The sequence below is a fragment of the Budorcas taxicolor genome, chromosome 12 (genome assembly GCF_023091745.1).
Source record: "Budorcas taxicolor isolate Tak-1 chromosome 12, Takin1.1, whole genome shotgun sequence".
Classification (NCBI taxonomy): Eukaryota; Metazoa; Chordata; class Mammalia; order Artiodactyla; family Bovidae; genus Budorcas; species Budorcas taxicolor.
The window spans coordinates 53,544,047-53,555,378 of NC_068921.1; positions in this window are offsets into that span (position 1 = coordinate 53,544,047).

Here is an 11,332-nt window from a genome sequence, read left to right on the forward strand (position 1 = left end):
TCACATTGTGTCTTCTCTATTAGTCTATAAGTTCCTTTTAAAAATCTGTTTTACATGTGTACTATCATGTAAGAAACGAATCGCCACTCTATGTTTGATACAGGATACAGGATGCTTGGGGCTGGTGCACGGGGATGATCCAGAGAGATGGTATGGGGTGGGAGGTGGGAGGGGGGTTCAGGATTGGGAACTCATGTATACCTGTGGCGGATTCATGTCAATGTATGGCAAAACCAATACAGTATTGTAAAGTAAAATAAAGTAAAAATAAAATTTAAAATTAAATTAAATTAAAAATCTGTTTTAGCTTGTATCTCTTGTGGCTACAATAGGACCTGAAATAAAGTGTCATGAAGGACATAAAATAAGGACATTATTATACAAGGTTAGAATTTAGTAAATGTCATCAAATCAAAAATGAAGTATTATAAAGGATATTTTTTAACTGCCCCAAGAAAAATATATGGATTAAATTATGCCATCAAGAACCACCTTTATAATATTCTCTTTGAAAGTGAAAGTTGCTCAGTTGTGTCTCACTCTTTGTGACCCCAAGGACTATATAGCCCACCAGGCTCCTCTGTCCATGGAATTCTCCAGGCATGACTACTCGACTGAGTTCAGTTCAGTTCAGTTCAGTCGCTCAGTCATGTCCGACTCTTTGCGACCCCATGAATCGCAGCACGCCAGGCCTCCCTGTCCATCACCAACTCCCAGAGTTCACTCAGACTCACATCCATCAAGTCACTGATGCCATCCAGCCATCTCATCCTCTGTCGTCTCCTTCTCCTCCTGCCCCCAATCCCTCCCAGCATCAGAGGCTTTTCCAATGAGTCAACTCTTTCCATGAGGTGGCCAAAGTACTGGAGCTTCAGCTTTAGCATCATTCCTTCCAAAGAATACGCAGGACTGATCTCCTTTAGAAAGGACTGGTTGGATCTCCTTGCAGTCCAAGGGACTCTCAAGAGTCTTCTCCAACACCACAGTTCAAAAGCATCAATTCTTCAGTGCTCAGCTTTCTTCACAGTCCAACTCTCACATTCATACATGACTACTGGAAAAACCATAGCCTTGACTAGATGGACCTTTGTTGGTAAAATAATGTCTCTGCTTTTTAATATGCTATCTAGGTTGGTTATAACTTTTCTTCCAAGGAGCAAGCATCTTTTAATTTCATGGCTGCAGTCACCATCTGCAGTGATTTTGGAGCCCAAAATAAGGTCAGCCACTGTTTCCACTATTTCCCCATCTATTTGCCATGAAGTGATGGGACCGGATGCCATGATCTTAGTTTTCTGAATGCTGAGCTTTAACCCAACTTTTTCACTCTCCTCTTTCACTTTCATCAAGAGGCTTTTGAGTTCTTCTTCACTTTCTGCCATAAGGGTGGTGTCTTCTGCATATCTGAGGTGATTGATATTTCTCCCAGAAATCTTGATTCCAGCTTGTGCTTCTTCCAGCCGAGCGTTTCTCATGATGTACTCTGCATAGAAGTTAAATAAGCAGGGTGACAATATACAGCCTTGACTTACTCCTTTTCTGATTTGGAACCAGTCTGTTGTTCCATGTCCAGCTGTAACTGCTGCTTCCTGACCTACACACAGATTTCTCAAGAGGCAGGTCAGGTGGTCTGGTATTCCCATCTCTTTAAGAATTTTCCACAGTTTATTGTGATCCACACAGACAAAGGATTTGGCATAGTCAATAACGCAGAAATAGATGTTTTTCTGGAACTCTCTTGCTTTTTCGATGATGATCCAGCAGATGTTGGCAATTTGATCTCTGTTTCCTCTCTTCTAAAACCAGCTTGAACATCTGGAAGTTCACGGTTCACGTATTGTTGAAGCCTGGCTTGGAGAATTTTGAGCGTTACTTCACTAGTTTGTGAGATGAGTGCAATTGTGAAGTAGTCTGAGCATTCTTTGGCATTGCTTTTTTTGGGACTGGAATGAAAACGGACCTTTCCCAGTCTTGTGGCCACTGCTGTGTTTTCCAAATTTGCTGGCATATTGAGTGCAGCCTTTCACAGCATCATCTTTTAGGATTTGAAATAGCTCCACTGGAATTCCATCACCTCCACTGGCTTTGTTCGTAGTGATGCTTCCTAAGGCCCACTTGACTTTGCATTCCAGGATGGCTCGTTCTAGGTGAGGGATTATTACACCATCGTGATTATCTGGGTCATGAAGATCTTTTTTGTATAGTTTTTCTGTGTATTCTTGCCACCTCTTCTTAATATCTTCTGCTTCTATTAGGTCCATACCATTTCTGTCCTTTATTGAGCCCACCTTTGCATGAAATGTTTCCATGGTATCTGTAATTTTCTTGAAGAGATCTCTAGTCTTTCCCATTCTATTATTTTCCCTATTTCTTTGCACTGATCACTGAGGAAGGCTTTCTTATCTCTCCTTGCTATTGTTTGGAACTCTTCATTCAAATGGGTATTCAGAGGAGTTTATTATTTAGGGCAGATTTAATAAGAAGGTCATAACTGAGCCCTGAAACCCTGTTTGGGAAGGCAGATGCTTGGCCATGACTGAATCACAACTCCTTCCCAGCCCATGTTAGTTAGGCATGGCAAGCTTTCTCACAGCACCCAGACCAAGCTTCAGAATTTTTCTCAAAAATGCACTAACCCAATCCAACTGGTCAGAGATGGCCTGCATATAAAATTCTTGGCCAGCACTGTCATAAACATGAAGAAAGGAATGGAGAAAGCATTTCAAGTAGGAGCAAGAAATGCAAGTCAGAGGGCAGACAATAAAGTTCATAGCATCTTTTCAGGCTGGAAAGTAGAAATCACATAGAAAAATAGGAGAAAAGCTTAAAATGGTAGCTACAGCTTGGTTTCTTAAAAGCTGTAACATTGCCTCCAACATACTGACTTTTGATTTCTTGAGTGCTATTATCCGATTGCACATTTGTATAATGGTGCATGGGTATACTCATTTTTATTCTTTATTTTCTATACCAAAACTGAATCCGTGTGTAAAGAAAAAACATACAATATTTTAGAGCCTTCAGCCTCTTATTTCTGCATTTATCTCTTTCTATAATGACAGCATGCCTGCATGCAATGACTAAAAATCTCCTCCCTCACAGGAAGCCCAGCCCCCATTCATCACAGACTTCTGTGGTAAAAGGTGTGGGTAAACTCACACTAAAATGTAAATGACTGATATGATTTAAAACATTCATATTCTCTGTTTCAAGGGTACTGACCTTTTCAAATAGAGAGCCAAAGGCCTTAAGCTACACAGAGTTTCTCAACTATGGCACTATTACATTTGAACAACATAAGTCATTGTTCGGGGAGGGGGCTATCCGATACATTGTAGAATGGTTGGCAGCATCCTCGGCCATCTACGAACTAGACACCAGTACCCCTCCTAGTCATGACAATCAAAAATGCCTCCAGACATTACTAGATACCCCCAGGGAACAAAACTGTCCCCAGTAGAGAACCATGGAACTAAATAAATGGATCATCATAATATGAAACTTCTCATATTTAGATAGTCCTGAATCTCTTCGCTAGGCAAACACTGAACCCCAACTATATAAACCATGCCTGCGTGCTTAGTCACTCAGTCGTGTCCGACTCTCTGTGACCCCATGGACTACAGCCTGCCAGGCTCCTCTGTCCATGGAATTCTCCAGGCCAGAATACTGAAGTGGGTCCTCCTCCAGGGGATCTTCCCAACCCAAGGATCAAACCTAGGTCTCCTGCATTGCAGGCGGATTCTTTACCATCTGAGCCACCAGGGAAGCCCAACTATATAAAGCAAAAGCCTAATTGGCTACTGAAGTACCAGTAGCCAAGGAAGCTTTAAAAACTAAATCGTTTCCTGTTGAAAGGGTTTCTTGGTATCGATTCAAATGGAAACAAATGTAAATTGACGTTTGTACTGACATTCCATGCATTATCGTTGGGTTAACATCTGGGAAAGACAAGTTTTGCAAAACATTGTGGTAAAAAGTGCTTTGTGTAAATAAAGACAAATAGAGGGTTTCAGGCAAAACACAAGGACTTTGTCAGTATCTCCCATGAGCCATAAATGGTCTGATATTCTGATATGACAAAGGTGAGCCTGGTATCATATATTTCAATGTGTTTGGGAAGAAGTTCCCATGACTTTGAACTTTCAGTAGTATATTGGCTACTTTTTCAAAAAGTTCTAATACATATACTAAGAAGCTCTTTTTACTTTTTATCATTCTATTTTTACATTTTTAAGAGCTTGACACACATTCCCAATGGTTAATTAATAGAATGAGACATGCCAGAAGGAAAAACAGTTTCACTGCGGCACTAAAATTTCATGCTAGTGAATACCTAAATTTCCTTACATCAAATATCTCTAAAAACCAATGTAGGTATATTTAAGTTTTAGTTTCTGAATTATACTTAACACTATCTTAATTCTACCTCATATTGTCTAGGTACTGTAATAAAAATATTTGACAGTCCTACATGAACACATACAAGCAAGTCATTTTTATAAATTAGTTTATGAGTGTAGCATGACAGCCGTTGACTAGTGTATATAAGGTACCCTAAGCTCAGGGTTTTCTAGCCATGCCCAGACTAGAAGTGGAATTGTAGCAGATTTCTATGCTCAAACTAAAGATTTAAAACTGGTGGCCATCTTTCCTCCAGAAGCTTCAAATCTAGTTAGAGAGCTTGGATACTATAAAAAGACATTACCATACTTTGGGGTAAGTACTATAATAAGTGAAAGATATTGACTATGTGTACTAATGAATTCTAAGTATTCCTTAGACTAGGCTCGGTATTATGGATTACTTTGTTACATATTAAGTATTCCTTAGTATGGGCTAAGTATTATGGGTAAAAGGAAAACTTGACTACTATCCAAACCTCATCAAGAAGCAGTACTCCATGGTGATTAAAAGCATTGAGTCTAGGACCAGAGAGCCTGGATTCACAATCTAGTCTTACCCTTACTCACTGTGTGAGTTGAGGCATATTGCTTACATTCTCTGGGCCTCTTTATTTTTTTTTTTAATCAGCACAAGTGTAATGAAGGCAGATGTAAGGAGATGTGAAGATTGAACGAATTGATCCACGCAGTGTGCCTTTAACAATGGCTGGCCCATAGAAAGCACTACATAAGTGTTTGCTACTATTACTCATTAAAAAGAAAACCATGTGGATGCCTGAGAGGCCATCTAGTACAGAGTGCTCACCTTGGAATCTGATCTGGGTCAGAACACTAGGTTTACCACCTACTAGCAAGACTCTGGACAAGTCATATGAACTTTATAAGTCTCAGTTTCCTCATCTATAAAATGGGATAATAATTACACTTACTTCTTAGAGGTATTTGAGAAACAAAAATAATAACACATGCTTGGTAATCTGCCTGTTACAGTACTCAATAAATGTAACTTGTTAATGCTTACATGCCTATTAAAAACAGTAAAAAAAAAAAAAAAAAAGGCAGAAGGAATTTGCCTCCAACAGTCATTTCAAAAAGTCCTTATTTAGAGCCTGCTTTGTTCCAGGACACTGGGAATACAAAAGTGAACAAGACATGGTTACTATCCTAAGGAAGTCCAGGTTCTGGTTAACTTTCCCAAACTTCTAATGAAAATGTTAGTTGCTCAGTCATGTCCAATTCTTTGTGACACCATAGCCTGTGCATGGAATTCTCCAGGCAAGAATACTTGAGCGGTTTGCCATTCCCTTCTCCAGGGGATCTTCCCGACTTGGGGATTGAACCCAAGTGTCCTGCATTGCAGGCAGATTCTTTATCATCTGAGCTACCAGGGAAGCCCAGAACTTCTAATAAAGTTCCTTAAAAATCGACAGGGACCATTTCCACATGTCTATTCTGTTAATTTATACGGAATTCCATCAGTAATGTCTAGTCTGTTTATGGTTCTTCTTTGGGCTTCTAGTGCTTCTATTCAGTCATTTGCTCCTTTATTCCTGCTACTGATATTTATTGAATACTTCCTTGTCATGGTGCTGAGTCAGGAAGTACGACAGGGACTAGGGCAGACATAGCCTTGAAGCACAGGGAGATTAAGATCCAGGGGAAAGTGTGACTGAGCGGATGCGTGCAGGCAAAATAAGAGACTACCGGAAGAAAAGGGAAACATTAGCAGTGTGAATATAAGTTTGGTTGGTCAGCAATTAATAGTAAAGAGAGAGTGCAGAAACACTGTTTCTATCCTCAGTAACTTAGAGCCAACACAAGACAATGATTGCTGAAACACACCATTAAAATATAGCAGTTCTACAATAAGGCTACTGACACAACTTTCAGTCAAGACTCAGCAAATGTATCATTTGGGAGTCAGAATGGCTTCATTCTAGTTCTATGATAAGAAAACCAGATTAGAAGTCAGAATGCCTGAGTTCTAATCCTGTCTCTGCTATTAATTCATTGTGTGACCTTGGACAAGCTTGTGGTCTCTGGCATACATCTTTGTTTCAGCATCCTCACTTAAGGATAATGGCACGTGGACTTTCTATTTCATAGGACTGTAGAAAAGGCGCCAGGTAGCTGATTCATAACACTGTCTTAAAGACACGGTAACTGTCCCTTCCCCCTGGCAACCATGAGTTCATTTTCTACGTCTATGAATCTCTTTCTGTTTTGTATGTTCATTCGTGTCATTTCTTTTTAGATTCCACATATAAGGGGTGTCATATGATATTTCTCCTCCTCTGACTTACTTCACTCAGTATGACACTTTTTAGGTCCGTCCATATTGCTGCAAATGGCCTTATTGGGAAGGTCATGGGAAGGTCATGTACACACTGCTTTATTTAGAAGATAACCAAGAAGGACCAACTGTACAGCTGTGCCAGCCTGGGTGGGAGGAGGGTTTGGGGAAGAATGGATACATGTATATATATGGCTGAGTCCCTTCACTGTTACCTGAAACTATCACAATATTGTTAACTGGCTATACCCCAACACAAAATGTTTCTGGTGTTAAAAAAATAAGTAAACAACAGCAAAGTTAAAAAAAAAAACACAATAGACATGAAAGGTACCAAGATTTTTTTTTTCTAATTTAAAAAGTTATAATAAGGGATTCTCTGAGAGAATTGCAAAGGTATTCCTTTTTTAAAGAAAGTAATTTTTCAGCTTTCAATTAAAAGTCATGAATCAGCTGTTCATGATCAAAGTGATACCTGAATTGGTGATGGTTCTGGGTATTGTGGCAGGGCCAGCATTGTGGGAAGGGGCACTTTCCACGCCAGGTAGAGGTTGTGTTTTCTTTTAAGTGGAAGAAGGCAGCAGTAGCTTCATCATCCAAACTCCAGGCTGGCTTTCACGATGCCCAGCAATATCAGCCATCTCCTTGTCTTCCCTCCTCTGAGTGTTGAGTGTTCTGAGATGAAAAACTAACAAGCGCCTGTCAAATCTGAAGCCTCAGCTTTGCTGACAGAAGGTCCAGTGGACTTTCTTATCAAGAGAGCCTTTATCAGGAAACTGGAATTCTCTCTCTCTCAGAAAAGAAACTGCACTCATCAGAATCTCTGGACCCTTGACTTAGAGGGCATGCTGTCTCCGATGAAGGTCTTTTGATCATGGGGCTTTTTTATTCAGATTTGACTTCACATTATGGTTAATCAATACCTCACAACTGTCCAAGCCCCCAGTCAGACACACGTCTCTCCATCAGGCAGGGAGGCCTCCTAATTGAAGAAAAGTCGGAGACCTGGGTACCAAGCCCTCAGGCCATAGTCCGGCGCCCACTCTCTCTTTTCATAGCATTCCAGAGATGGTGGAAATAAAATTTAGAGACATGACAGGCACAGCCAAGGAGGATCAATTCCTGTCACTTGCCACCAGTGTTTTCTGCTTCCCTAGGTCTTCAGAGGGTATTTTTCTTTCATACCTTAGGGGAACTTAACCTTTTAAAAAATGGGAAGATGGTTTCTTCATGAATTTTAAATTATTTTTTTATCTCCTATGTCTAGTATTGTTGATTAAATTAAAATGATTATTTGCTTTCTTCCCCCAATACCAGATTTTGTTGAGTCATAGCTGGGGGAAATGTGAATCAGAGTCCTGGTATTTGTGGCTACAGACTGAAGAAGGCATGTTAGTAATGACTTGTCCAATAATGCATCTAAGAAAAATAGCACATACTCACGACCTCAGTATTGAACAGGAAGTAGAGACAAATTTCTCTTCCTAAATTTGTCACTTATATTAACCAAGCTAGTTACTTATCCAGAGTTGATTAAATGAGGTAAAATATCTTGGTGGAAATTTAAAATATCTGGCCATTATTTCCATTTCTTTACTCATATCTACATGCTATAGATACAGAAAATACCTTCAGAAGTGAGGTTTTGTTTTTTGTTTTTTTATTGATTGTGGAGTAACCTTCAAACATGACAAAATTTTTAATAATTTAACCAGAAGATAAATATGATTTTGAAAGCTTTGTAAGACATTTATATAAACATTCCTGGATTGTCAATAAAAGTCTATGATTTTATTGCATTTTTTCATGACCAGTAAACAAAATATTTTTGAATACTAATGTTCTTCATGAATGCCTTTGCAAATATATGAGGGTCTTTTTTCTCTTCAACCTTAAAACTACTACTACCAGAGTAAAAAAATTAGTCATCCTGCCAGTCAATATATGCTATGGGTTCAGTTAAAATGGCTTAGCTATTTCCCATCCCCTCTGCAATATACCGACTTACATATGAAATTGACTAAATTGTTTGAGTATTGGGTAAGTATAGAGCCCATTTTTTAATATTATCATATATTAATATGTGAAATTTTACTCACACTAAGCAACTTGTCCTCTAAAAGACAGATCTGCACCTGAAACTATCATATCAATGTTAATCAGCTATGCTCCAACACAAAATAAAAAGTTAAACACACACACACACAAAATAGCCTAGAAAAACAGAAAGAAAAGGATTTAGGGGGCCGAATGAAATTAGCCAGAATATTTAAGGAATTAAATATTTAGATTTAGAGGTTCTGTGATTATGTGGAGTTATCCTTACCCCAAAATTTTGAGCTCTGAAATCTTTCTAAACCACTCCACACATCCTTGCTTTAGTTAGAACAGTGTGCTGAATGAAATCTTTTTTTCTTTGATGAATCATGAAAGACTTCAGCATCCTTTGAGCCTAGGGATCATTATTTTTAACATCAGTTCTCCCTGAACAAAAATGTGAGTGTAAAGTTCTGGAAAATTTAGTAGCATGGATATCAATTCACAGGAAATATTTCAAAATTTTTTAAAAATTAAACCCCTGTTGTCCACTTTTGTAGTCCATTTATTTTCCTCTGCCTCTTTCTCCTAAATTGAGTGCAAAAATGTGAGTTGACTGAGGTTTCTGGTTAACTCGGACTTTATCAATCTAGAGCTTTCCTGTGCTATGTGTCTACATTTTAGCCAAAATTTGTATGAGCTGAACAATTTTTATAAGCTGAAAAAACTGTATAGAACCCAACTAACTTCAAAGAAACCTGACTGTATGTTGAACAAAACACCTTCTGGGGAATGGAGTACTCACTGGCGTAAGATACCTGACCTGTGTGCCCTGTTCCAATGATTCACAGAAGATATCCATACTTAATAGGAACTCTTCTTCTTGAAGTCTTGGAATAGGTCATCTGCCTCCTCTGGGTTTAGAAAAGATCAGTAAATATACTGATCTTGAGTTAGAATACTAACTCAAGTACCTGGCATTCCTCTCTTACAGAAACTTCTGTGTGTTCTTTAATTTTGGGAATTGTGCCTCTGAAAAGAGTTCAAGGCCTTTGATAATGAAGTGTTAACACTCATCCCTTCACTGTGGTGTGATGTGGATAGTCTCCCAATTAGCTCTAGAATTTGGAAGATTAGGGGCACAGTACTGGGAACTCTGATTACACCTGTCTATCTTTTCAATAAGATTCCATTAATTGCATTCCATTTTTTCTGCTTTGATATCTCATTAAATGATCATGCAGTGACCTTGAAGACTATGCATAATACATGGAAGTAAACCTGCAGTAAAATGTATTCTTTCACTCCTGACTGGCTACATCCCACCCTTCTTTTCTTCCCCCAAGTGACTCCAACTGGGAGAGCTTGGCTAACTGAGCCAAGATATGCAGGGATATGCTTGTCTCCCAGCCCAGCATCTTTCTTAGTTATGACAGGTGCAACATGTTAATTGCTTCTGTTTGGATGTGATGGCCTGGTTACTACGTAGGGCACCAGGCTAATTAACATAGGATGGCAACAACAGGTACAAATGTCATTTTACATCAGCTTCATGTACATGCAAAGACAGCTAGCAGCCCAGAAGCAAGCCAAGAAATGTTAACTTGAGTCAGCAACCTTGCAATCTCTCCCAACAGATCTTCTTTAATGCCCATGATTAAAGGATTCTCAGGCTACTGTTGCTTTCTTTTTATCCCTTCAAGGATGGTATTTCTGAATATATGGGGATGTCTTCATAAGCTTTTAACAGTTGTGTTTCCACAAAATGCACTTCTATGGCAAATCAAGTAAAATGCACAAGGTCTGTATTTATCAAGCTTTTCTTATTGAATAAAAGTTCCGCTGAGCCACATTTACTGCACTGAGCACCTTCTGAAATGGACATGGTTTTGCACAGAGTGAAATTATATCATTTGGCATGGGATGATTTTCCCAGTGGATGTATCGCATTTTAAAAATGTGTATGCTTATTTAGAGGTTGGTTCTTTTGAGCCATATTTTTCTTACATTTCTTACATAAGAAAGAGCCATATCTTTCTTAAAAAATGAACTGTAAGAAGTCCCTTTCAGTTAAGGCAGTACTGCCTATGTTCAATTTAATGATGAAATGGGTCTTTCTTTACCCCACAAAAGGGGACACTCACATACTGACATCTTAAATAGGTAACAAAATAATCATTAATTCTCTAAAACATAATTTATACCAAAGACATAGCTTACTTTTAATAAGGATCACTAATATACTACACAAATTGTCCCCAAAGAGGAAGTTTGTTAATTTTCTTTAACAATAGGAGTTCTATAAGATTGATACTTACTATGCAATTTCTAGGGTTTTTATACTTAACTATGCAATCCTAGGGCTTCCCTGGTGGCTCAGAAAGTAAAGAATCTTCCTACAATGCAGGAGACCTGAGTTTGATCCCTGGATTGGGAAGATCCTCTGGAGGAGGAAATGGCAACCCAGTCCAGTATTCCGGCCTGGAGAATTGAACAGAGGAGCCTGGTGGGCTATAGTCCATGGGATCACAAGGACTGAGCAACTAACACACACATATACACACATGCAATCCTAGAACATTGGAGAATTTTTTAA